Source organism: Manihot esculenta, chromosome 7 (assembly GCF_001659605.2).
Source record: "Manihot esculenta cultivar AM560-2 chromosome 7, M.esculenta_v8, whole genome shotgun sequence".
In the NCBI taxonomy this organism is placed as follows: Eukaryota; Viridiplantae; Streptophyta; class Magnoliopsida; order Malpighiales; family Euphorbiaceae; genus Manihot; species Manihot esculenta.
The window spans coordinates 27,301,570-27,319,919 of NC_035167.2; positions in this window are offsets into that span (position 1 = coordinate 27,301,570).

Here is an 18,350-nt window from a genome sequence, read left to right on the forward strand (position 1 = left end):
CTTTGTTCAACTGCCTGTAGTCGATACAAAGTCTAAGGGATCCATCCTTCTTCCTGACAAACAGAACTGGAGCACCCCAGGGTGAGGTACTCGGTCGGATGAAGCCCTTGTCTACCAGCTCCTGCAACTGCTCCTTCAACTCTTTCAATTCTGCTGGCGCCATCCTGTAGGGAGGGATAGAGATCGGTCTGGTACCAGGCATTAACTCAATCTCGAACTCTATCTCCCTAGCAGGTGGTAACCCTGGCAGCTCGTCTGGGAACACATCTAAGAACTCTCTAACCACTGGCACCGAGGCGGGCTCTCTAACCTGACTATTTAGCTCTCTCACATGAGCCAAATACCCCTGACATCCCCTCCTAAGCAACCTACGAGCCTGAAGAGCTGAGATCATACCTCTAGGTGTACCCCTCCTGTCTCCTCTGAAGACAACCTCTGATCCATCCTGACCTCTGAATCTGACTACCTTGTCCCTGCAGTCCAAGGTAGCACCATGGGTAGATAACCAGTCCATCCCTAGAATGACGTCAAAGTCTGTCAAATCTAGAACCACAAGGTCGGCGGACATGCATCTCCCCTCAACAAAAACTGGACTACACTGACAGACTGACTCTGCCACTGATGGATCACACTTGGGTCCACTGACCCAGAGAGGACACTCTAACTCAGAGATCATCAACCCCAACCTCTGGACGGCTCTCGGAGCAACAAATGAATGAGATGCACCAGGGTCCATCAAGGCATATACATCTGAACAACCAATAATTAAGTTACCTGCCACCACGGTGTTAGATGCATCTGCCTCCTGCTGTGTCATTGTGAAGATCCGTGCCGGAGCTGATGGACCTTCACCTCTGAAACCCGCTGAAGAAGAGGCTGCCCCTCTCCCTCTGCCTCTGCCACTGGCCTGAGTCATGGCTGGAGCTGCTGGCTGCGCTACACTGCCTGAAGCTGTCTGCTGGGACTGAGCCATTGGGGCCGCTCTTGGACAGTCTCGAGCTATATGCCCCTCCTGACCACATCTGAAGCAGGCGTTCGTCCCAAGCCGACATATTCCCTTGTGTGGCCTACCACACCTTGCACAAATTGCATTATCCGCACCAGAGCTTGAGCCACTCCCAAATCCCAGACTGGACTTGACTTTACTCCAGAACTTGTTCTTCTTACCCTTGGGTTTACCCCATCTTTTACTGCCTGAAGCTGCTGCACTCAAGGTAGAGGGATCTAACTTTCCCCCACCCGGAGTTTTAGAACCAGAAGCTTGTGTCACTGTCTGCTTAACTGTCCCCTGAATGATGGCACTAGCCTCCATTCTCCTAGCCATGTCTACTATGGCGTGAAAACTTTCTCTATCTGCTGACTGTACCAAGGAGGAATACCTGGGATGGAGCTTCATGATATACCTCCTCGACTTCTTCTGGTCCGTGCTAAGGTCTTGCCCTGCAAATGGCAGCAACTCCATAAACCTGTCGGTATATTCGTCTATACTCATGTCATCAGTTTGCCTCAACTGCTCGAATTCTATCATCTTCAATTCCCTTGAACTATCAGGGAAAGCCCATCCTGCAAACTCGTTTGCAAACTCTTCCCAAGTCATGTTGTCCACTCTCGGGTTCACATAATTCTTGAACCACTCCCGTGCCTTCTTGCACTTAAGCGTGAACCCGGCCATCTGAATGGCTCTACTATCATCCGCCCCTATCTCATCTGTAATTGCCTTGACCCGCTCCAAGTACACGAACGGATCATTACCTGCCTCAAACTGGGGAGCACCCAGCTTCATATAGTCTGTCATCTTAACCTTGCTCCCACTGGCTGAGCTAGGTCTATGAGGTTGAGCAACTGGGGCTGCTGGTTCTGCAGGTGGTGGAGGTGGTGCAACATCCCCTGGGGTAGGGTTTGCTGTACTGGTATAGGGAGGTGGAGGTGGGTACGTGGGGTACTGAGAGTATGGTGGGTAGTAAGGTGGGTATGGCATGTGTGGAGGATAAGGGCTAAAACTGGGGTAATCCGATGTACCTCCCATCGAATACCCTGGATGGTGTGAATAGGGTGGGTAGTGATGTGGCTGGACATAACTCGAGGCCTGAGCGCCTCCTTCTGATTCTCCCATGCCCTCTTCCGGCATGCCCACACCGAGACTGCCATCCCTCCTCTGATCTACTTCCATATCCTCAGACATTCCTCCCTGCACTGTTCCCCTTACTGATCTGCTTCTACCCAGATCCAAAGACCTTCTAGGGTCTCTTGCTACTCTGTCCCTGTTGGACCTGCTAGACATTGCCCTAGGCAATGCTGGAGGACGGGCGCTCATGCCCTCATCCTCAGGTGGTACTCTAGTCAATCTTGCTGATCGACGAGTTCCTCTCATCCTGTTTTCTGAAAAACAGTACACATCACAAGCAACATTAGCATCATATGGTTCATGTGGGCACACATGAACCCTCATCACATATATCACATATCATAGCATATCATTAATGCACATGCATAAAATCATGGCATTTCACATCATCATGCAAGACAGGACTCCACATCCTATCCTAGTGGACATGATCTTTTCCTATTGTGCTTGACCTTCTATAACCTCTATGAGCCCGACACTCTAGGTCCGACCATGTGAACCTAGGGCTCTGATACCATTCTGTAACGACCCGAAAATCGGACCGCTACCGGCGCTAGGATCCGGGTCGACTTAAGGCCGCCGGGACCCGTAGCAAGCCTGACATAAGACCTGTAAACCTGTATAATCCCATACATGATCAACAATAAGCATCAAAATTAAAACTTTCCTTTGCATACTCATCAACCAAACTCAACCTGTGCATAAACATAAACATAACTTTGATCCCTCTGTGGGATCTCATCTGTGCCCTCAATGGGTAACATACATCTGTTGAGTTGGTTTACATAAACATCAACAAATTCTCTAAGATCATGCATAAAAGGGATACAATAATCTATGGTCAAGCACATGCTAACATCCATACAACTCATTACGTGACTATACTGTACTTTTACATTACAATTTGATCATGTCCATTTCTATCTATTACATAGGCATGACTTCTTCACTCTATCCGAACTCCCGCACTATATCCCGTACCTGTAAGCCTGGGGGAAAGGGAGAGGGGTGAGCTAGAAGCCCAGTGAGTAGAGCTAATAAAACACATTTAACACTATGCTCAAATGGAATGCATCATAACACAAACAATTCACATAAGGGTTGGGTGAACTCGTCACCAATTAGTCCAAGTTAACTCTGTGCCAGGCCTGTAGAATGGGGCCTGGTCTTCCTGTCAGAGCATACATTACTTACCATTTTTTTTTTTTCCAGGGCCTCCTCTGGCTCCTGGTCTTTAAGTCCCATATCCGTGCTAGACCATAGGATGGAATCCTGGTCTTTTCCTTACTCTGTGCCAGGCCTGTAGACTGGGGCCTGGACTTGCTTACTCTGTGCCAAGCCTGTAGCATGGGGCTTGGTCTTCCTGTCTTGGACTAATTGGATCATCCAACATTCACCCACAACAACAACAATTTATGCAATGCTGCATATTCGTGAAAACTAATGCAATCATCCTATTGCATAATCATGATGCATGAAACATGATAAAGCATTTAATTTAAAAGATTTAGTTTTAGTTCCACTCACCTCTGGCTGACTCTGACAATACCGAAGCAGCTGAACTCACTGCTGGGGTCCTCGGTTCCTCGGGTCCGAACCTACACAGGTGGACTCAAATGAGGGACCAAACATATAAACATGACTCTAATATATCCCCCAAAAACCCCCTAAAACATCATGAAAACATCACAGAAAATATGCATGAAATGGCTGAACAGGGCACTTTCGGCGGCACCTTCGGCGGCCGAAAGTCCTGGACAGAGACGAAACTCAGCTAGGTTCGGCGGCACCTTCGGCGGCCGAAAGTGCCAGACAGAGACGAAAGTCTCTTTTCGGGGGCAACTTCGGCAGCCGAAAGGCCTGCCTCCCCAGCCATGTTCGGCGGCCGAAAGTACCTTCGGCTGCCGAACCTGGTTTCTGCAAAAGGGCAGAAACTTGGCTCCCTTTGCCCATTTCGCCTCCAAACCTACCAATCATGCATATTTCTCAACTAAAACATGCATACTAGTTCCTAGGGGCCTCAAACATGCATATACCCCATCTACAACACTTCAAACACACTCAAACAACACACATTGTTCAAAACATCAAAATATATCCATAACTCAACATATACCCTAGCATGCATTTCTACCCTTAAAACTTCATAAAACTTGTTAAAATCATACATTGAGCTTAAGATCGGCTCTTACCTCTTGAAGATCGAGGGTTGAGGAGATCTAAACTTGGAGATGGGAGAAGTTCCAACTTTTGGTCTCCAAGCTCCAAAACTCGTTCTAAGCTCAAAGATCTTCAAAACCAAAGTTATAAACTTGTAAAGATCATGGAAAAAGGAAGGAAAAACTCAAGATTGGGGAAGGATAGCGGAATGCTCACCTTGGCCGAAATGGGGAGAAAAAGCTCGCCCATTTTCGGCTAAGGGACCCTTTTATAGTGGCTGGCCAGACCACGTTCGGGGGCCGAAAGTGCCTCCGCATCCATGCAAATGTTCGGCGGCCGAACATGAGGTTCGGCGGCCGAACCTTGACTTCCCTCACTCATGCTTTCGGGGGCCTAAAGTGCCTCCAAAACGCATGCATGTTCGGCGGCCGAACTTGACTTTCGGCGGCCGAACCTGGGTTTTCCTCCAAGGACTTTTTCTTGTAAAAACTCATTTAATTTCATACTTAAAATCATAAAACACCTTAAAACCTTTTTATAAAACATGATTCTACCCCTTCTAGAGGTCTCCGACATCCGAGATTCCACCGGACGGTAGGAATTCCGATACCGGAGTCTAGCCGGGTATTACAGCACTGCTTTCCATCCACAGACAGACGGACAATCAGAGAGGACCATCCAGACAATAGAGGATATGCTCAGAATGTGTGTGCTGGACATGGGCGGTTCTTGGAGGCAACATCTACCTTTGGTGGAGTTTGCCTACAATAACAGCCATCATGCTAGCATCGGGATGGCTCCATATGAAGCTTTGTATGGGAGGAAGTGCAGATCACTTGTTTGCTGGGAAGAGGTTGGAGAAAAGGCCTTGGCAGGGCCTGAGCTAGTAGAGATCACCAGTAGGGTGGTACCCATAATCCGGGAAAGGATCAAGACTGCTGCAAGCAGACAGAAGAGTTATGCAGACATCCGCAGAAGGCAAGTAGAGTTTCAGGAGGGGGATCTGGAAAGGAGTGGTTCGCTTTGGGAAGAAAGGTAAACTAGCCCCACGATACATCGGACCCTTTGAAATCTTGCAAAAGATTGGGAATGTGTCGTACAAGCTGGATTTACCTGCTTCAATGGAAAGAATCCATCCGGTTTTCCATGTTTCCATGTTGAGGAAGTTTGTGTCAGATCCGGGCAAGGTTCTTAGTGAGCCTGATGTGGAGATCCAAGAAGATCTCACTTATATTGAGCAGCCAGTACGGATCATAGACACCCAGATCAGGAAGCTGAGAAATAAGGAAATCCCGATGGTGACAGTCCTGTGGAACCACCACAATCTGGAAGAATGCACTTGGGAGACACAGGAGTCCATGCTCTAGCAGTACCCTTATCTTTTCTGAGATTAGTTTTATGTGTGAATGATGTGTATTATGCCTTGCTTGTCCTAGCTGAGGAACATTCGGGGACGAATGTTCTTAAGGGGGGGAGAATGTAATACCCGGCTAGACTCCGGTATCGGAATTCCTACCGTCCGGTGGAATCTCGGGTTTCGGAGACCTCTAGAAGGGTAAAAACCATGTTTTTATAAAATGTTTTAATGTGTTTTATGCTTTTAATCTAGAAATAAATAAGTTTTTGCATGAAAATAGCCTTCGAGGAAAACTCAGATTTGGCCGCCGAAGCCGAACATGCATGCCTTCGGGAGCGCTATTAGGCCCCCGAAAGCATAAGTGAGGGAAGTCCAGGTTCGACGGCCGAACCTTATGTTCGGCCGCCGAACATGGCATGCATGCGGAGGCACGTTCGGCTCCCGAATGTGGCCTGGCCAGCCACCTATAAAGGGGTCCCTTAACAGAAAACGGGCGAGCTTTTCCCCCATTTTCGGCCAAGGTGAGCTCTACGCCGTCCCTCACCAATTTTTGAGTTCTTCCTTCAGATCTTTCAAGATTTTCACAAGTTTTCACTTGGTTTTGAAGATTTTCGAGTATAAAGCAAGTTTTGGAGCTTTTGAGGTTCAAGAAACTCAATCTCTCCCACCTCCGAGCTAGGGTCATTTTCCTCTCGATCTTCAAGAGGTAAGAGCCGATCTTGAGCTCACTGTATGTTTTAAACAAGTTTTAAGTTGATCTATGGGGTAGAAATGCATGTTTAGGTTTTGGTTGGTTTTATGGGTTATGTTAAGTCTTTGAGCAATGTATGATGTTTGTGGTTGCTTGATGTATTGTAGTTGGGGTTTAAGATAGTTGAAGCCCCTAGGAGCTTGTATGCTTGAGTATGCATGTTGTAGATCAGGTTTATGCATGTTTGAATGGAATGGGAGGCTATTGTGCATGAAGAGCCGAGTTTCTGCCCTTTTGGCAGAAACCAGGTTCGGCAGCCGAAGGACTTTCGGCCGCCGAACCTGCCTGGGAGGCAAGCCTTTCGGCTGCCGAACCCTGCCCCCGAAAGAGGAATTTCGTCTCTGGAGGGCAGTTTCGGCCGCCGAAAGTGCCGCTGAACATGCATGAGTTTCGTCTCTGTCTGGGAGTTTCGGCCGCCGAAGGTGCCGCCGAACCTGCCTGACTTTCGGCTCTGGAGGGACTTTCGGCCGCCGAACCTGCTGCCGAAAGTGCCCTGTCCAGCCCTCATTTGCATGTTTTTCTATGATTGTTTCATGATGTTCTAGGGGGTTTTTGGGGAGTAGTTTAGAGTTATGTTCATGTATGTTTGGTCCCTCATTTGAGTCCACCTGTGTTGGTTCGGACCCGAGGAACCGAGGACCCCAGCAGTGAGTCAGCTGCCCCAGTGTCTGGTCAGAGCTATCCAGAGGTGAGTGGAATAACTCATTACGTTTTAAAGTAAATAATGGACATTTTAGCATGATTCACGCATCATTAATGCCATGAGATATACTAGGTTGTTGCATTAGAATTCACGAATATGTTGCATTGCATATTTTGTTGTTGATGTGGATGAACGTTGGATGACCCATAGCCCTCGACCTATGATGTGACGATATGATATGTACGGTATGGAATGAAAGACCAGTGGGACCCATTCTACGTTCGCTGGCACTATGTAAGAGAAAGACCAGGACCCATTCTACGTTCTGGCACATTGGAATGTTATGTTATGCTATGTAAGAGAAAGACCAGGACCCATTCTACGTTCTGGCACTATTGGATATGTAGAGGGCTACTGGTGACAAGTTCATCCTTGATGTGATATGTTTGTGATGTGATGCATTCCATGAAAGCATGAAATGTTAATATAATGTTTTTATTATTCTGCTCACTGGGCTCTAGTTGCTCACCCCTCTCCCTTAACCCCCAGGTTTGCAGGTACAGGGTAGACTAGGAGGTCAGCAAGAGTAATGAAGTCATGTGTATGTAATAGATAGAATGTGGACATGATAAAATTGTAAAATGATATATAGTTATGTTATGTTTAGTATAGTATGTAATGTAATGATGTTCATGGATGTTAGAGGTGTGCTTGACCATAGAATGTTGTTATCCCTTTAATACATGATCTTAGATGTTTTATGATGTTTATGTAAACCAACTCAACGCATGTTATGTCACCCATTGGGGTATTGATGAGATCCCAAAGAGGGGTCAATATTTATGGTTATGTTTATGGATAGGGCATGCACAGGTTGAGTTTGGAGTATGAATGAATGAATGGAAAGAAAAGTTTAAAATTTTATGTATGCTGTTGATCATGTATGGGATTAAACAGGTTTACAGGTTGTATGATAGGCTTGCTACGGGTCCCGGCGGCCTTAAGCCGACCTGGATCCTAGCGCCGGTAGCGGTCCGATTTTCGGATCGTTACAGCAAATAATGGACATTTTAGCATGATTCACGCATCATTAATGCCATGAGATATACTAGGTTGTTGAATTAGAATTCATAAATATGTTGCATTGCATATTTTGTTGTTGATGTGGATGAACGTTGGATGACCTATAGCCCTCGACCTATGATGTGACGATATGATATGTACGGTATGGAATGAAAGACCAGTGGGACCCATTCTACGTTCGCTGGCACTATGTAAGAGAAAGACCAGGACCCATTCTACGTTCTGGCACATTGGAATGTTATGTTATGCTATGTAAGAGAAAGACCAGGACCCATTCTACGTTCTGGCACTATTGGATATGTAGAGGGCTACTGGTGACAAGTTCATCCTTGATGTGATATGTTTGTGATGTGATGTATTCCATGAAAGCATGAAATGTTAATATAATGTTTTTATTATTCTGCTCACTGGGCTCTAGTAGCTCACCACTCTCCCTAATCCCCCAGGTTTGCAGGTACGGGCTAGGCAAAGAAGTCGAGATGAATGAAGTCATGTGTATGTAATAGATAGAATGTGGACATGATAAATTGTAAAATGATATATAGTTAAGTCATGTAAATGTTGATTTTGAGATTGAGGTTTAGAAATTGTGCTTGATCGAGTTTGTATAGACATCCCTTTTGTAAACATGATCTATGTTTTATGATGTTATGTTCCACCAAGCTTGTGTATGATGAGATGCCCCATTGGAGCATTTGATGAGAGCTCCAGTGTGGGGTTTATGTTTATGTATATGTTTATGGGCATGCACAGGTTGAGCTTGGTAAAAGAAAATTTTAAAATTTTATGTATGCTGTTGATCATGTATGGGATTAAACAGGTTTACAAGTTGTATGTCAGGCTTGCTACGGGTCCCGGCGGCCTTAAGCCGACCTGGATCCTAGCGCCGGTAGCGGTCCGGTTTCCGGGTCGTTACATAAATGTTCTTTCCTTCTTTGCCACTTTCCTTATTTAGAACTTTCCTTATTTAGCTTCACTTGATTCCCACTTGGTAGGCTTGCTCTCCTTTGCTCCATTTAAGGTAGTTTTAAGGGTATTTTCTCCAAAATGTCATTTTTCACCATTTTCTGCAAAATAATGTCAAGAGCACTAAATTAAGCAGAAATCATGTAAATAATCATCAATAATATCAAGATAAAATGGACTAATTTATGCTCTATCACCGACCAAATTCATGAGAAGTTTCTAAGGCATTTGATGCTAGGTTGCAAGGCGAATATACGCCAAGCCGACTGACCGAGTGTTATCCTCGCTTCACAAGCAATTTTTAAGGCATTTGATACCCAAACCATAAGGCGGGTATAAGTCAGGTCATGCGACCAAGAGCATTAGTCCCATCTCACAAAGAGAATCACAAGCATGTGTCGCTACTCTTACAATCACTCCCAGAAATCTAAAGAGGATGGCCCGTTGTAGGCGGGAGAGACTTTTTCACGATCAACGAAGGTAGGACAGGCTGCTAAGAAGGAGCTCATAAGGGTTAGAAAATGCCTAGAAGCTTGATAGGTTTGGAAAAGGCTAAGGAGCTTGCAAGGGCTAGAAAATGCTCAGAAGCTTATCAAGGCTAGAGAGTGCTCGGAAGCCCGTCAGGGCTGGACAAATGCTCAGAAGCATGTCAGAGCTAGAGAATACCCGAAAGCTCATCAGGGCTAGAGAATATCCAGAAGCACATTAAGGCTAGAGAATGCCCTGAAGTATGGTCAGGGCTAGAGAATGCCTGAAAGCTTGATAGGGCTGGATAATGCCCGAAAGATCGATAGAGCTAGAAAATTCTCGAAAACTCGAGTGATGTCTGCAAGGAGAAAAATGACCAGAAGCTCATCAAGGCAGGTTAGGGAAAGAAAATGCTTGGAAGCTCGCCAGGGCTGAAAAATGCCTAAAAGCTCGATAGAGCTGGAAAAGGCCAAGGAGTTCTTAAAGGCTAAAAGATGCCCGGATGATCCCTAGGATCGGTTGGTGCTATAGAGACTCTAAAAACTCGTCAAGGCATTACTATATCACTTGGACAATTTTGCCAGACAAGATCTTGGAATTGACTGGTGCAGGGCAAATAAGAAGAAAGTAAAGATATCGTACGCTCAGCCCCAACAAACAAGCCACATGCCCCAGATCATGAAGATAATTATCACCTTTAAATCTAAAGAATCGAAGACTAACAGGGACCTCTGATATTATCTAATAATCACACAAAGTGGACAATGAGTTGTTACCATAAGACAGAGTCACATGTCAAGAATCTGATAAGCCAACACACAGTCCCACTCGTAGAAAGAAAGGCCTGGATGACCATGATGTCTGGAACCGAGAGAAAAGAAGACCCAGACATTTTAGGTCAGACAGACTCTCCCTCTCAACTTCAGGACGAGACTTTATAAGGAAGTTATCGTTAACAGTTGTAATCCAGCAGATTCTCTTTAAGCCTGCGATCACGGGATTCTCGATCAATTAGCAGATGAAGATCCCTTATCTACGAGCCGGCTACATCCTTATTGGATTATCGAAAAATACTATATTTATTTCTACTTGCTTACAGTATAACTGGAGAACGATTGTAGAGGTAAAGATACACTATTCTCTCATACCAATACTCTTGAATTCTAAAGATTATACTTGTCATTCTCTCCAACTTATTCATTCTCTCCAACTTATTAACTTGAGCGTCGAAGTGGCTGTGGTAGAGGCCAACCACCTCACATTCTCTATCTTGCAGGTGGACCAATCACAGCACAACTTCGTTAGACCAATCACAGCACAATTTTATTTTGGTCACGTCATCAATTTAGTTTTAGCAAAATCAATTCAGAAATTCAAACTTTAGAGATCAAATGGTTGAGTTTTAAAGCTATATATTATACGTTAATTTTGATATAATTTAGTCACAAATTGGTTTTTTCTTAATAGAATTTTCTTTTATAATAATAGACTGAAAGTTATAAATTAATTTATACAACTCAACATATATAAGACTTTTTCTACTTTTATTTGGGGTCAACAATTTACCTAAATTAGGCGTTGTTTAGTTTAGCTTTTAAAGCAGTTGATCTTTATTGTTAGAGTTTTTTATTTTATTTTTTATTTAATATATATTATTTTTAAAAAAATTATATAATTGTAAAAATTATATTTTAAATTAGTTTTCACATTAAGAAATTATAGAAAATAATAAATAAATATAAAAATATTATAAATAATAATTAAATGAGTTATAATATTGATCTATATTCATACTTTTATTTTATAATATATTAACAACAACATGGCTCTTTTAGTAATAAAATAGATAATATAAATATACTCCGTATGACTGATATAATCCACTATTAGTTACAAGAAATAATTATTAGCAATCAATTATTTTCAAACCAAAAGGGCTTTTGTTTATTATTTCATAGTCCATTTTTATATGTCGTTTATTTTTTTTTAAAAAAAAAAAGTTTTTAGGGGTTCATTCATTTCGCAGTAAATTTTTTCCTAGTTCCAGAAAAATTAAGTTATTTAAAAAAAAATTTTTATTTTCAAGAATGAAAGTTATTTTAAGAAAAATGATTTTATATTTTCAAAGGAGAAAGTTATTTTTTTTTGTATTTTTAAGTATTTTATTAATAACTCTATATATAAATTTATTAATATATTTATTTTTAAATTAAAATTGAATAATAAAAATAATCTAACTGGAAAAAGAGCTGAACTGTGATTGGTTAACCTATAATAAAGAGAAGACGAGGTGGTTGGCATCTATAGGCAGCCACTCTAACGCTCAAATAAGTAAACTAATAGAATGAGTGAATGTAATAGATTGTTTTGAACTTAGAATGAGTGTGTCAGAGTGTGTACTTTAAACTCTATGCATATTTACTTTTATAGTGCAAAAAGATGGAGTTGGTTATCGAATCTCTTGAAAATTTGACTGGTACCGGTTAGTCAGTGGATAGGGAATCCTACGTTTATAAGTATAATGGGGATCTGCTAAACTATATTTGCTAACAGAAACTTTCTATGAACACTCAATTTGTTCAGGAGAGAGTGAGTATTGGTGAAGTACAAGTGTTATGGTGGTCTGATCTTCCTTTCTACGGGTGAGACCTTTGTGACCGTGTATTAGATCGTTAGATCCTTGCCACATGGATCTATCCTACGGTGATAGCTCATTCTTTACTTTGGACGTTTATTACGTCGTACCAAAAAATATCAGGCTTTATTTTTTTTAAATTTAAAGTCTATTTTAACCATTATTTATCCATTTTTAAAAACTCATATGAGTATGAATGAGTATTCAGATAAATTTTTGAATTTGTTGTAGCATGTGGAGTAGAATTATGATATATAATAGAAAAGGGCAAGTAGGTATGTCATGACACTCTACTTTAGGTATTCATCTCTTATATTAATAGTAGAAAGGGAAAACTTTTACACCATTGTGGATGCAAGTGCCATAATATAAAGATATGAAATAGTAAAAAACACTTTTCAGATTTTAAGATTTAGGATTCAGAAAAGTTTGATCTTTCTTATTGTACCATCCTCAGGAGGTAAAAATGAGAGTTCTGGTAAACTTGTCTAACACCCATAAGCAGGATGAATGATTGATGTAACACTTGACTCTGATCAACAAATGGAAAAAGATATTCTCTCATAACTAAAGAGGATGAAAATGGAAGAAGATGATAGAGGAACTATCAAGTGGTTGGGAGAAAATGAAACAAAATGACCCATGCTCTCCCAACCTCTAAAGTGTCCCTTTTATTCTAATCTTCAATTTCTACCATAGCTCTAATATATGCCAATTATTTTAGATTAGAGTAAATTTTATAGGTATCATATACATATATTCATGCTTTAATTTAATTAATTAAATTAATCTTTGTTAATTTAATTAATCATTTAATCACTTAATTATAATTAATTAAATAAATAAATATTATAATTCATTAATCATTATTAATGGACTTTTGCACTTAACCAATATTTAGTCTTGCGCTCAATATGAGATTTTACTTTTAAGTGATCCAAGTCCATATGAAATGTGAGTTTGGACCATATATTAATTTCTATGCTCTTAAAAATATTGATTGTGAAAGCGTATTATTTTGGGGCTTATTTTTAATGGGATTTTTCTTAAATCCTCCATATTATTGGTATGAGAATTTTAAAATTTAAGTGGAAATACATGTGGGTTTAGGTTCCTATTAGGCTCTTTGAAGCTTATAAACACCAAATAATTTATTGTTTTGATGAGAATGAATGTTTAAAATGAATACATGTGAGGTTGGAAGCTTGTAAATGTTAATTTTCGATGAACAAATGAGTTTTGATTATTTATGATTAATGCATTTTGTATTTTGTTTTGTTTTCTTGATGCTTTTGACCTTAGAAAGGTTTTATGGGATGTTAAAAATAATGTTTCTAAGTGTCCATTAAGTTTTGGTCTAAGGGTTGTTGAGCATAATCATATTTTGGTATCTAACCAAAAATCCAAGTTTTGCCACTAAACTTGCATTTCTTGAAGGCCTTCTATAGTAGCCTAAAGTGCTTCTAAAGGAAGATCTTTTGAATCTTTATATTAACTTTAGGATGCTGCAATTCTGAAATTGCTACCATAAGTGTAATATATGGTTAAATTCTGGTGTCGTAATTCTAAATTTTCGACAGAATCTCTGTTGAAATTTAAAATCTCAAAAATGAAAAAATTTAGAATGGTAAAATAGATTTTTATAAAATGAATTTTAAGTATTTTAAAATGTGTTTAAAAAATATTTTTGAAAATTTTAAGGTTCGCCTACCGAAAATAGCTTTTTCAGCCCACTTATAAATGGACTCCAACCGAAAAAAAAAAAAAAAGAGGAAATATCCTCTATTTTCGGGTAGAGATAAGGTTTGGCTTTCTTCTTCAATTTTTTGGCCACTTTAAGTAAAAGGCAGTTGATTTCAAGGGTTTTTGTGTAGATTAAATTTTTTTTTTCAACCTTCGAATTCAAGTGGACAAGATCTTAGAATTTTCTTCAAACAATGTCCTCCTCCTCCTCTAATCTATGGTTGGTATTGTTTTCTTTAAGAGGTAAGTTTTTAATCTTTGCTTTTCTGTTATTCTAAAGAGTTGGAGTAAGTTGTTTCTATTTTGTAAGTTGCTCCAAGTGGTTTATCTATGCATGCAAATGTTTGAGGGTTTAAGTTCAAGGTTTGATTTTTTGGGCAAATCCTTAATTTTGTTGATGCATGTTAAAGTTTATTACAATTTTGTATACTCTTAAATTTTCTGAGATGATAAGATGTGAAATCCAACTCTTGCATATATGGTTGGGTGAGTTTTTAGGTTGTGGCAGAATCAAATTTTGTCTTTGTAGAAGAACCTAGGTTCGACTGCCGAACTTGCTCATGAGGACTGCCACTTTAAGCAGCCTAACCTACTTTTGAAAGTTGGGATTTTTGAGTCTGTAAGGACTTTAGGCCACCGAATTTGCCGCCGAAAATTTCCTTTCCAGCTAATTCCAGTTTGTTTTCTACGTGTTTTCTTATATGTTCTTAGAGGTGTCTTAAGGTAGTTTTAAGAGTTATAAAAGTTATATTTGGTCCCTCATTTAAGTTCGTCTATATATAATTGAACTTAGAAGACCGTAGAGGCCAATAGTGAGATAACTGCTTTAGAGAGGCCGGTGTCTACCAGAAGTGAGTAGAACTAAACTAAACTACTATTTTAAAGAAAAATTACTACTTAGTTTCTATGGTATGGGGAAACTCACTAGTTAATCCCTCAATTTTGAAAAATACATTAAAACATACCTGGCATTTTAAAAAATCTACTACTTAGTACCTCCGTTAATTTTGCCATTAAGTATTTTACTACTTAGTCCCTATAGTTTTAAAAAACTTATTAGTTGGTCCCTCAAGTTTTTAAAAAATTTACTAATTAGTCCCTCCGTATCAAGTGCATTTTAGACATTTTTGCAATACTTAACGGTTAAACTAATTCACGAATATGATGCATTGCATAATTAATTATTGTTGTGGATGGATGTTAGATGACTCACTAGCCCTCAAACATGATGTGATATGTTATGTATGATGGATATGGAAGTTCAAGTCGAGACCTATTCTATGCCTCTGGCATTATATAAGAGAAAGACCGGGTGCCCTTTCTACACCCCCTGGCACTATGTATATATTTATGTTTAAGAGGAAATCCTGAGGAGCAACAATTGTGGGTCAAACACTATTGGAAGTAATGGAGTATGACAAATTCATATGAGCATATATTTTATTGAACTATTTTATGTTATGTTTTTACTCACTAGACTCTAGTAGATTATCTCTTTCCCCTAACCTCAAGTTTACAGGACTACAGTTAGCTTCGGATATCAACAATATCCTTTCGTATAGCCCTATATGTAATAGTTTAGTTGTAGATATGGAATGTTTAATGGTTTAGAATTGTGTTTTACCTAGATTTTATTTTATAATCCCCTTGTTAATGATCAATTATATAAAATTTTTAAGTTTAAGCTATGTTTAAACCAAATTGTGTACGAAATGTTGACTATACTGGAGCATTTGATAAGGGTTCTAGTATAGGTTTATGTTTTCAGTTATGTATTATCGAATTTTAGTTTATGAGATGAAAACATTTTATTATGTATATTTTTAAGATCATGTAAGGGTTGTCTAGATGTAACAGGATGTATAGTAGACTTGCTATGGGTTTCGGCGATCTTATATCGATGTGAATCATAGCGCTAGTTGCGGTCCGGTTTTCAGGTTATTACAATAAGTTTTCAAGCCATACTTTTTTAATGTTTTTCAATACAATTTTAATGATATTTTTAGGAGTTTCTTATGATAGTTTTAAGAGTGGTTTAGCGATGTTAAAATTTGTATTTGGTTCCTCGTTAAAGTCTATTAATTGTAGGAACAAACTTGGGTAACCAAGGAGGCTAGTAGTGAGGCAACTACATAATTCTTAGCAATGTCTTTAAGAAATGAGTATAACTAAATTTACTTTAAATTGTTAAGGAAAACAACATACTCATATGTCATGAATACCATGATTTCATTTAGAATTATGAAAATGTTATATTGCATTGTATTAATTGTTGATGAACAATGGATATTAGATGATTCACTGGCCTTTCTATATTATGATACGATATGACAGATGTGATAAGATCAAGTCAAGGCCTATTTTACACCTTAGCATTATGTTAAAAGAAAGACCAAGTTGGCTAATTTTATACTTCTGACAGTATAGATCTATATATGATTTAAGAGGAAGTCCTAAGGAGCTTCTATTGAGGGCTGGACACATTGAATATATGAAGATTTACTAGTAACAAGTCAACAATAATATGATTTTTTTGTGATACGAATTTAAGCATGAGACTATAATTTAAAGAATAGTTTGTTTTTGCTCATTGAGCTATTCAAGTAGCTTAGCCCTTATCTAACCCCCATGTTTGCAAGTTCAAGAGCATAGGATTGAGAGCTCCACAGGAATATAATTGCTTATGTAAGAGTTTTACGTATCAGTGGACATGTAATGAATTATGGTTTAGAAAATTGTGATTGTCCCATAGGAATATAATTGCTTATGTTTTAAAACTTTCTTAAGTTTTAAAGTACCTGTATTATATATTGAGATTGTTTAGGATGTTATCAAATAAATATGATATATAATAAGCTTGTTACGGCTTTCGAAAACTTTAAATCGTTCTAAACTCTACCGCTAAGAATGATTTTGATAAGGGGTCATTACACCAAGTGTCATGTTAAAAGCATTGGTTATTATACCACTACTCAAGTTGAGATCGAGTCTACTTTTATAAGCATGATATTTGTTAATTTATTTCTCTTATAAGAAGAAAGTATGGGAAAGTAAGGTCTACATATAACATTCTAATAATAGATATTAAATAAATTAAATTTCATAGATCTAAAAAGCATACTTAATGCAAAATTAGCTTGAGCCATCTTGATTTTAATAAGAGAGCATGTTGAATATGAATAAATTGATTTATTTTTCTTGACCTTTCTTAATTTTATAAACTTTTAGCGATGAAAACTCTCTAAAAGAGATAACTCTACTACTTCCATATCTAATGCTTGAAAAGAATATTTATATGTGTAAATAAACATAAGAGGTGGATAGAAGACTAATTTATATGTATATCTGGACTTAATTTAATACGTCATTTAAGTATCCAAAGGAATGAAATTCATTTGTTTTAATTAAAATTAATTTTTAATTAATATTGAGCTACATTAATATATGAGTAAAATCTATCAGTAAGCGCTAACACTATTTTAGGTATCGTAAGCAGTCATAAAAGTTTTATCTTAGTGAAATCAATTATAGCCTATTTCTTAGCCTCGATGAGTGTTTATAGACGTCTTCATGATTTTGGTGCTTGGAACTTATTGTATCTATCTCCAATCATTCTAAACTTTATCTTCGTATTTAAAATTAAAAATTTTATAAGCATTTAGTTCAATTAATTTCTTTTTTATCAATTATGTTGTATGAAATGAAAAAATTCAGTTCTTTTTAATTTAAATAATTTTTATTTAGAAAAATAGAAAATATACATTATTATATAAAAATTTACTTGAATTTTTTTCTTATAAAATAATTTTTTCAAACAAAGAAATTAGTAACTTTAATATCTCTCCAAATGATGATACTAAGTCAAAATGATCAAATTTGACATTTTATATGGAATTTATTGCATTCGATCTTCCTAACCTATGAGGGTCACTTTAAAGCTTTTTTTAATCGTTAAAGCATGATAATTTATCATGCTGACCCATTACAATGTCCAATTAAGTGATTAATTATCAAAATAATTCAACAATCCTTTCTTATTGATGAAATCAGCTAGACTTAGCACGTGTTATTCAGGTTTTTAGAACTTAATTCCTCATATTATAGACTTTAAATCATTGTGAACTTTAAACCCTTAACATGGGTATAATTTCCTTTAAAAATACAAGCACTAATATATAAGAGAAAAGTACATTTTAGTACCTTGTGCTTTTGCGCTTTTAGTATCCAAAGTCTAAAATTTTTTCATTTTGTTATGAAAAAATGACATATACTTCCATTCTTTTAGCATAGTGAGAGCAAATAGCTAATAACATTAAGTTTTGTTAATATGGCATAATGAAATTATTAAGAATCGAATAATCTCACAATAAAAAAAACCACAAAAAGAAACCAACACGCAACTGTCTACGGCGGCTAAAG